The 10,609-nt window shown below is 42.0% G+C and overlaps 1 pseudogene; it reads left to right on the top strand.

The window, feature by feature from the left end:
• The window catches only part of LOC111823443, an 18,230-nt pseudogene extending 16,435 nt beyond the window's left edge, over positions 1-1,795 (top strand).
• Positions 1,796-10,609: the final 8,814 nt, after the last annotated feature.

The raw sequence follows: 10,609 nt of genomic DNA, 5'->3' as shown, positions 1-10,609 counted from the left end.
ATATCCGACTGCCAGTTTAGTCCCGATCCTGGTGGGATCGGGACTAAATGGGCAGTCGGACATTTCTCTCACAATCCAGGACTGCTGGCTCCCAACCGCTCGCCTGCCTGCCTGCCTGCCTGATTGCCCCTAACTGCTTCTGCCTGCCTGCCTGATCAACCCCTAACCACTCCCCTGCCAGCCTGATCGACGCCTAACTGCTCCCCTGCCAGCCCAATTGCCCCTAACTGCCCTCCCCTGCTGGCCCAGTCACCCCTATTTGCCCTCCCCTGCCAACCTGGTCACCCCCAACTGCTCTCCCCTGCTGGCCCAGTCACTCCCAACTGCCCTCCCCTGCAGGCCTGGTCCCCCCAACTGCCCTCCCCTGCAGGCCTGGTCCCTCCCAACTGCCCTCTCTTGCAGGCCTGGTCCCCCCCAACTGTCCTCCCTTGCAGGCCTGGTCCCCCCAACTGCCCTCCCTTGCAGGCCTGGTCCCCCCGCAACTGCCCTCCCCTGCCAGCCATCTTGTGTCCACATGGGGGCAGCCATCTTTGTGTTGGAGTAATGGTCAATTTGCATATCACTCTTTTATTAGATAGGATATATAATTGCTTCTCAGCCTTTTGGCTAAGATCAAGTGTAGATAGGAGATATATATATATATATATATATATATATATATTAAAGAAACAAAAAAACCCACAAATTTTGTATTGATTTAATTAGGTCTTTGGAGGTTTTTTAAAAAGAAAAGCAATTTATGTACACTTTGGTGTCCACGGATTTTTTAAAAATATATTTTTATTGATTTCAGAGAGAGGAAGGGAGAGGGAGAGAGAGATAGAAACATCCATGATGAGAGAGAATCAATGATTGCTACCTCTTCCACACACCTCCACTGGGGATCGAGCCTGCAACCCGGGCACGTGCCCTTGACTGGAATCATCCCAGAACCCTTCAGTCCACAGGCCCATGCTCTATGCACTGAGCCAAACCAGCTAGGGCCAACATTTGCTTATTTAAAAAGTGCCACAAATTACTATAGATATATTTTTCAGGAATGTAATAATGATATTGTGATTATGTGTCTTTTAAAGTCATTATATTTTAGAGATACATACTGAAGTATTTACAAATGATAGGATATGTGTCTAGGATTTGCTCCAAAATAAAATGGGTTGGATAAAATATCGGATTAGAAATCAAACAGCACTAGTCATGAGTTGATAATTATTGAATATTGGGATCTATTATACTAATTCTATGTACTTTTGTATTTATTTGAAATTTTTCTCAAATAAAAAAGTTACCAAAAAAATGTGCCATCCACAAATTTGATAATCACAGTAAGCATAATGGGCATTTTTATCGACAAGCAAGGCCATGATGATCAGCATTTGAATTTGTTCATAACAGAAGTTAGAGGTAAATCTATTGCTGTTCAACAGCTTTGTTAACAACAACAATGAACAGGTATTTGGCATTTAATCCACACTATTTCCATGATTGCCTTAGTTCTCTTGGGGTCTTTTTAAAGTCTCTACTCTAGAGCCTCCAGTATAATATTAGGCACTGTCATATTTTAGTAATTACTTGCCAAGATTTTTTCTAACTGGTAAAAAAAAAATGTAATGGTGCCTATCAGTGAAATCTTAGATTTGGTGAAAGATGTTAGATAGGTTGAGGAGAAAAGGGTGTTAATTAAAACATGACACACTCTAACAGTGTGTTCTAATTTCATAAATGTTAAAGTGAAAAAAACTTGTCTCTTGAAATTGATGAAAGACAGCATATTCTCCAAAAGTATCCTTTCTGATTCCAACCCTTCATCCCTACACTAAATCAATCATTAGAATCAGGAAATCCACATATGGATATCTGCCTACACCTGTCTGCCAGTGGTATTCCCACCTCCTCCTCCTCATCCCCATAACCCCTAATTTGAAAATACCAGCTCTGTGTGCCTGTCCTGTCCAGTGCCACGCAGAGTGACTTGTTCCAGAAACACTCAGATGAATAAACATGTCCTTCTGTGCCTTTCTAAGACTCAGTGGTCGGTAAACTGCGGCTCACAAGCCACATGTGGCTCTTTGGCCCCTTGAGTGTGGCTCTTCCACAAAATACTGACTTCTGCGCATGGGCCACGAAGTTTCAATCGCACTGTACATGTGCGCCCACACATGGTATTTTGTGGAAGAGCCACACTCAAGGGGCCAAAGAGCCACATGTGGCTCGTGCGCTGCAGTTTGCCGACCACTGTTCTAAGTGCTTTGTTCTCAATGGTTCCTAGTGACTAACATGCCAATGGGAGCATGGATTTCCACCCTGTACCAGTCAGGGCTTATTATTGCAAAACCAAAACTAAAACCAAAACCCCCCAGAAACTAGCTCTGCCTATTTAAGCAGAAACAAACTTTGTTCTAAAGCAGTGGTTCTCAACCTTCTGGCCCTTTAAATACAGTTCCTCATGCTGTGACCCAACCATAAAATTATTTTCATTGCTACTTCATAACTGTAATGTTGCTACTGTTATGAATCGTAATGTAAATATCTGATATGCAGGATGGTCTTAGGCGACCCCTGTGAAAGGGTCGTTCGACCGCCAAAGGGGTCGTGACCCACAGGTTGAGAACCGCTGTAAGGTTACCCACAGAATCTCCAGGAAGGCTGAAAAACTGGGTTTCGAGCTTATGCAGTCCCAAAAATAACTCTTGGAATGACACAGAGCTGGTCCAGTATAGGCACCTCTCCTGCCGCCACCAGGTCCAGACTCTGGAGCTGGACCAGCACTGGTCAAAGGGGCGTTGCTGACTGGAATCTCTGGGGCAGAGTCTGCCTGGGCCCATGCCTATGATACAGGATGTCTGGGAATGAAAGCACCTGGCAATTTTATAGTGGGGAGTGGGCTCTGCCTCATAATGTGGGAGACCCTCCAACATGGGCAAGGGGTTCAGATGGCAGTGCTCAAAAGGAATGTCAGGTGTCCACTTAATACTATAAACGAATACGTTTGAAAGCCCAAGTGCAGAGAAATAGAGTACACAGAGTGTGCACAGAGTGAACACTTTTGCCATTCATCTTTGTCTAATTTGATTAGGTGTACTATGCAATTTTATCTTAGAACCTGGACACAGGCCTATTTTATGGCTATTCAAAACACTTTTAGTTTTGAACTAAGAATTTTAAGCATAATCTCAGGTAGTCAATGGAGGAAAAAGGGGACATCTGTAATACTTTCAACAATAAAGGTAAATTTAAAAAAAGGAATACTGGAAGTAGGCTATTTAATTCAACCCAGGGGTGGTCACAGAGTAGATGAAGTTATTTTATTAATTAATTAATTAATTATTATTATTGTAATCCTCACCCGAGGATATTTTTTCATTGATTTTTAGAGAGAGTGGGAGAGAGAGGGAAAGACAGAGAGAAATATCGATGAGAGAGAAACACACTGATTGGTTGCTTCCAAGCCTTGACCAGGGCCCAGACCAGGGAGGAGCCTGCAACTGAGGTATATGTCTTTGACTGGAATCGAACCCGGGACACTATGGTCCACAGGCTGCTGCTCTATCCACTGAGCAAAACTGGCTAGGGCCAGATGCATTTATTTTAATTAATGACTGATTAATTTTTCTAGGGAGTAAGTATTAAGTAGAAAAAAGGATATTTATTATAAATAAAAGAAAGAATGTAAAATAGTTATTTGTTACATAAATGTTACTAAGGTGAATTGCACATTGGCAGATTGGTGTATACTAGTAAGTACCCGGGAGCTCAATTGAAACTGCATAATCAGATTTAGGAGGCTTTTCTTCTTAAAGTCCTCACCAGAAGACATTTTCCCCATTGATTTTTAGAGAGAATGGAAGGGAGGAAGAGGAAAAGGAAGAGAGGGATAGGAGGAGAAGGAGAGAGGGAGAGAGGAAGAGAGAGAGATACATTGATTGGTTGCCTCCTGGGGCCGGCAATTGAACCTGCAACCCAGGTACGTGCCTTTGATCAGGAATCGAACCCGCCACCCTTCAGTGCGCGGGACAATGCTCTAACCACTGAGTAACACTGGCTAGAGCTAGGAGGTATTTTTAAGCTCATGTGCACCAAATTCCTGCCCAATAACACTATTCCTTCTTATTAATTCTTGACAGGTGGTCCAAAACGCACCACCGTCGGTGCAGTGTGTTATGTGGTTTGTTTCTGAGCTTTTTGATATGGACTCTATTCATCTATGAATCCAACCTAAGCTAATATTGATTTCTTCTGTACAGTTGGTTAGTACTCAAGCAAACTAAAATCATTATTTACAGTCTAAACTGTTGTTACGCTAGGCTGCCACTCCCTGTCATTGGGCAACTGATTTTAGACTCTAAACGAAGTCAACATCTACTCTTTCTTAAATACATATAATCTTAGTTTTGGCCCTTGCTTTGGGCTAAGGGATATCAAGTTTAATCCTTATTGTCATCCAAATTCACTACTGCTTTGAGCTTTGCATTATCAATAACCCTGATATATGTATGATCTAAGTGTATCTATGTTGTTAATAAAATTGTAGAAATGTCAGGGTGCAGGGAAGAGCTATGAAGCAGGCCAACATAAACCACCTTCTATGTTGGCTCCCACACCTTTGAACATTCTGTGGGTACAGCTGATCAATCCAGGTATTACAGCATGTGTCAGACCTCCTTTTTGCAACTTACTCGGGAGCCAACTTGATAGATGTGTCCCCAGGATTGTGCAGATGTAAAAATTTGATGAGTCTGACTCTATTTTAAATACCCTAGGGCATTACACTTTAATGGAGAAATTTTTGTTACAATACAGAACTCTTCAGTAAAGTAAATACCATAACCCAATTCTTCTATTTTGTAAGTCTTGACTTTCATATACTGGTTTCACATATTGGGCTACAAACACAATATACATGAGACATAATATGAAAATAAAAATTCTATGCTAGGTATTTTAATATAGGCTTTTAAAATTATGACTAATGATGTACATAATATATATTTTAATTAAAACAGCTTTGATTAAAGTTGATATCCCTTTAATCATACATTTTCTTAAATTCATTTAAATAAAATGTATGATTAAACTTTTTGATTAAAAACATTTGCTTTGTCCTAACCGGTTTGGCTCAGTGGATAGAGCATCGAGCCTGTGGACTGAAGGGTCCCAGGTTCGATTCTGGTCAAGGGCATATACCTTGGTTGCGGGCACATCCCCAGGAGGGGGTGTGCAGGAGGCAGCTGATGGATGTTTCTCTCTCATCGATGTTTCAAACTCTCTATCCCTCTCCCTTCTTCTCTGTAAAAAATCAATAAAATATATTTTTTAAAAAACAAAAACATTTGCTTCAAGTTTCTTTCTAATTTAAATGGATTCTAAGACCAAGGAAAATCTGAAATGAAAATCTAAATGTTCTATTGGAATATAGAATCTTCAGGAAATCTGAGTTCCAAATTCTGTAGGCTATAACATTCTTATTCTACTGCTAAAGGGGAAAGGAAGAAATGTACTTGCACATAAATACATTCCAGAGATTGTTTCACACTTAAAATGTTCATCATGCCGCCTGACCGGTTTGGCTCAGTGGATAGAGCGTTGGCCTACAGACTGAAGGGTCCCCAGTTCGGTTCAGTCAAGGGCATGTACCTTGGTTGCGGGCACATCCCCAGTTGGGGGTGTGCAGGAGGCAGCTGATCGATGTTTCTCTCTCATCGATGTTTCTAACTCTCTATCCTTCTCCCTTTCTCTCTGTAAAAAAATCAATAAAGTATATTAAAAAAATATTCATCATGCCAATTTGGAGATATAAAAATTAGGGAACAGAGTTTATGATGTCATTGATGATATTTGCTAAACCAAAAAACAGCTGTGTGAGAAATAAATTATTGGTCTCACCATGAATGATGACTTCAAAGCATATGGCAGCTTTTAACCATGTACTTGTACAAGGGAAAGAGGAAGGAGCGTTACAGCAGCTGAAATAAGCTCTTATACCAACATTCTAATTATCCAAGTCCTAATCCCAATGATTAAAATGGAAACAATATTTAAAAGCTATGTAAAGACCTTTGAATCTGCAGGCATTAGCTTGCTTAAGACTGATTTTTTTTAAAAATATATTTTATTGATTTTTTACAGAGAGGAAGGGAGAGAGATAGAGAGTTAGAAACATCGATGAGAGAGAAACATCCATCAGCTGCCTCCTGCACATCCCCCACTGGGGATGTGCCTGCAACCCAGGCACATGCCCTTGACCGGAATCGAACCTGGGACCCTTCAGTCCGCAGGCCGATGCTCTATCCACTGAGCCAAACCGGTTTCGGCAAGACTGATTTTTAAAAGAGTTACTGAGCTCTCCTTAAGCATTTACAACAATCATCTGGCTTTGTACTAAAAAGGCAAAAAAAAAAAAAAAAAAGCAAAGATAGCAACTTGTGAATTATTTCTATGGCATCTGAAACATCACGGAGAGTACACAGACAACATATAAATTGGCTAATTACATTGAGAATGAAGTTATTTACCCCTCAGACAGTAGTACCAATTAATGATTATTTTATAGACATAGAGGATTGGAGTTGGCACAATATTCTTTTCTCAAATGTGCATATCTTCCATTTTTATAACACAGAAACTGAGGTTTAATAAAACTTGCTCATGGCTAGCATAAGTGAGCTAAAGAGTTAAGAGCTCCTGGGATGGGAGAACATACTGTGTTTAGATTCTTTAAATTCAGAGTATTTACTGAGGACTTAGAATGTGAATTGAGCACACAATTTCAGCTAAAGCTCTCTCTGGGTGATAGTCCATAAGCTGTTGCTAAAGATCACTGCAGTAAGCCTTTCTTTAATAAGTCATGTCCAGGTGAAATCTCACTGAAAATAAAACCGACAGTGCAATTGTCTTGAACTTTTAGTAACTTCAGCATGTTAATACATTTTTTCTCTCATATACTACCAGCATGATATATACTACCAGAATTATAAGGCAGAACATGTTTGGCAGACACTATAAAGACAGCATAACTACCTGAAATAGAACTGTTTCCTTCTCTATTTTGAAGGATAACAATTTGATAAGAGAGACCCTAATTAACTACTTCATTATACATTTTAGCAGAGTAATTTTCATGGTTTTAAGCACTTGTTGTAAAATATGAAGCGGAAATGTAACCGTACATATAGACACCCAACTGTATGAGGTTCTTCTGAAGATGATCCCTAAGATAACGAGGTTTGTGGACAGAAGCGCAGTCTAGAATGGCATTCTGTTTTCATTTGTTTGAGATCGGCACACTGGAATCTTCAAGAAATGAGGAACTGTTCTCTACACGGACTGCACTGGTTTGATCTTCAACGCCCCTGGAAACTTCCTCTGCTGACCAGCAGTGAAAGGATCTGCTGGGTCTTCAAAGACACAAATGTAAGTGGTGTGCAATTTTGGGGAATTAATTGCATTTGGAGCATTCTGAGTAAGTACTCTGTGGTCCTACAAGCATTTGGTCATTTTCACACGGTGCTATTTCTGTAAAATCCACATTCTTTCCATCTTCAGAAGCTGCTTTCTTAAGGATAGCTGGGCCAAATCAGAAGGTGATTGCAATTTAACATCTTTTTCTACTTGAAGAAATAGGTTTGCTAGAACCAAAACATCTGCTTATCTTATTTCAGAAATTTCTGCCAGAAGCGACTGTATATTGATCAGCACCTCAAATATTACACTTAACCATCTACTTTTATATAAAAATAGTAAGACTTTTAAATACTGTGTTCCAGTATGGTTTGACTTTTTACCTGAGGAAACCAGGATGGCAGCAGAATCGTAAAGGAAAACCTTGAGTATTAGTCCAAGGGCAGAACAGCTACTTTTTAAAAAGCAATGAGATGCATTCACTCAGGTACCATTTACCAATCCTTGCACTTGTCCCTTTTCAGCTCCCTCTTTCATTCCCACCAGCAACTATTAAAAACCTTTCTTTAGAATCCCCTTCTCACTTCCCTCATTCTCTGTCCTCTGACTGAGGCCATCTGGTAAAATCCTTTAATTTCCAGTTCCACTCCATGAAGTATAAATCCCTGGGTTTTCCCCTCCTTTCCTCCCAGGATAAGACCTCACTTTCTTCTTCAAGGCCAGACCTGTCAAAGGCTGCCCAGCAGAATTCAGTGTCCCTCCCAAGCTCCTGAGGACCCCACAGACACTTGGCATAGCAAGCCTCACATCTTATAATGCAAACCCTCTCCCTTTCCTACTCATCTTTGTATCTTTGGCACCTCCCACTAAGCGTAGCAAGCAAAGATATTCAAGAAATACGTTACACCGAAACTACTTACTTTTAAGCATGAGCTATTTTCAATAGCTTGAACCAGAATTGAGCTTGTCCCAGATTACAAACCAGCATATGGTTTCTGCTCCACTTTATTTTTTAACCCTTAAGTGACACCCAAAAAGAGGAATAAGACATTTCTGGTGACTAGAGTTGCCAGGTAAAATACAGGCTATCCATTCAAAACTGCATTTTAGATAAACAACAAGTAATTTTTTTATTTTTTTAGTATAAGCAAGCCCTGAATAGTGCATGGGACATACTTATACTAAAAACAATTATTTATTGTTTATCGGAAATAAAATTTAACTGGCAACCTGTATTTTTATTTGCTAAATTTCACAACTCTGCCAGTGACTCTAAAAATTCTCAGAGGGCTCAAGGAATACTTCTTTAGAGCTCCTGGTAGTATACATCCAAACTCTGCACAAATGGCCAGATTTTATGTCTGTGAATGCAGCTGAGTATCTATCTGAGCATCCCAGTCACGTCTTTTAGAAAAAGCTGTTTATTATGTAAAATTTTCACTTATTTTTCTATTTCATAGAATCCCCTTCAATACCATCTATCAATAATTTTAGCAAAAAGAATACTATAATGTTATTCAATATCTCTTGGAAAACTGATATTTATAGAGTTATTACCATGCCTCCGTTAAGCCTAGTTTACATATACTAATAATAAACCGCTTTTGAAATCTTCATATTTTTAATTAAACCAGCAAAACACAATGAGGGAACTAAACAAGTCTTTCCTTCTGGAATTTCCTTTCTTCATTAAAAGAGCACAGGGAGGCATACAGTCCTTGCTAACAGGTTGGGGAGAAGCAGCCTGGCGGGCAGAGGTGGAGCCTGTGATGTAACCGCCATCGGTCTTTGTTGGCAAAGCCTTTCTGAACGTGAAGCATCTGCAAATCCAAGCGCTTCAGCGTTACTGGGTATGGGCGGGCAAGGGGAACAGTTGCCTCTTTTAGAATCGGGTACATTTCGGCGGCTTGAAATCTTGGTCAACAGAGGAATTCCTCACAGGCTGTTCACAGACGTACCTGTCTCATTCATGGAGGAAAAAAGCCGGTTTCTTCCCATTTCAGAGTAAAAACTGCTGTGCCTGCCGGTTGACTGATTAATGCTGATGGTGCAATAGAAGTTATAACCCCAAGTGGAAGCAAACATGCCCTACAGCTTGCTCCAGTCCTGAAAGTTCCTTATATTAACACATTCTCTCAGTGATCTTGACAGTGATTACAGAAAGGACATTCATTTCTCATTTCCACGAAAGAATTAAGAGGAAATAGATACCTCCCAATGCAGAGGGAGACAAGAGTGTGCCTTCCTCAAATTTCAACTAGACTAGTCTCAGAGATGACTTCTAGGGAGACAATGACTAAGTCTGCTCTAACTACCTGGTGTCCTAAGATGAGAACGAATCAAGACGCTTGTCCCAACACAAGCACACCTGCTTTCCACCATATTGGCAGCCCCGGGGAGGACGGCTGTCAAGCTCCCGCACACACGCACACACTGCAGAGATGCAGAACAATGCCTGGATGCCTGCCCAAAACTGGTCTCTCCAAACGACAGACTCAATTTATGCTTCCAATCCAAAGCTCCCTGGCGGGTAGGAGCGTCTTTGCCTAGTTGGTGCGGGAAAGGAATGGAATTGGCAAAGCTCAAAGCGCGGGGCTTCCACCTGTCTGGGTAGAGCAGAAAGGCTGACAAACATATTCATTAAACTTGATCTGAAGCTAGCGAGCCTGCGAGGTCTTTCCTGAAATATTCATAAGGCGTGTTACCGGACTCGCCGCTTGGGGTTGAACAGAAACACTGTGAGTCGCAGCAGCCCGCACCCACACTTGGGAAAAAGGCACTCACAGCAGCACACCCACCGCCACACTCCACTATTCCCCTTTGAACAGCTCTCACGGCCGTCGCTCCCCATCACCCTGTTCCATCCCCCCGCCCAGGAGAGAGAGGGGCTCGAATTAGGGAGGAGTTTCCAGCAGTTGGAGGAGGAACCGCGGTCGGCCCGGCACCCAGCTCCTCCGGGCCCGCAGCGCGGGCGACCCCAGCCCCGCCTCACGCCGAGGGCCGCGGGGCAGGGGGCCCGAGGACCCGGCCAAGGCCGCCCTTCGTCCTCGCTCCCCATTTTGGCCTGCGCCGGGCATGCCTCCTCCCGAGCCCTGGGCGTTCAGTTGCTAGGTGACCCGCTCCGGGCACCGCGACGCAAACCTCCTGGGCGTACCAACCTGCCGCTTCGCGGGTGTAATTTTAGGGACCGGATGGGGCATCACCGTCCTAA

The sequence above is a fragment of the Myotis lucifugus genome, unplaced genomic scaffold (genome assembly GCF_000147115.1).
Source record: "Myotis lucifugus unplaced genomic scaffold, Myoluc2.0 scaffold_491, whole genome shotgun sequence".
Lineage (NCBI taxonomy): Eukaryota > Metazoa > Chordata > Mammalia > Chiroptera > Vespertilionidae > Myotis > Myotis lucifugus.
This window is presented reverse-complemented; position numbering and strand designations above follow the sequence as displayed.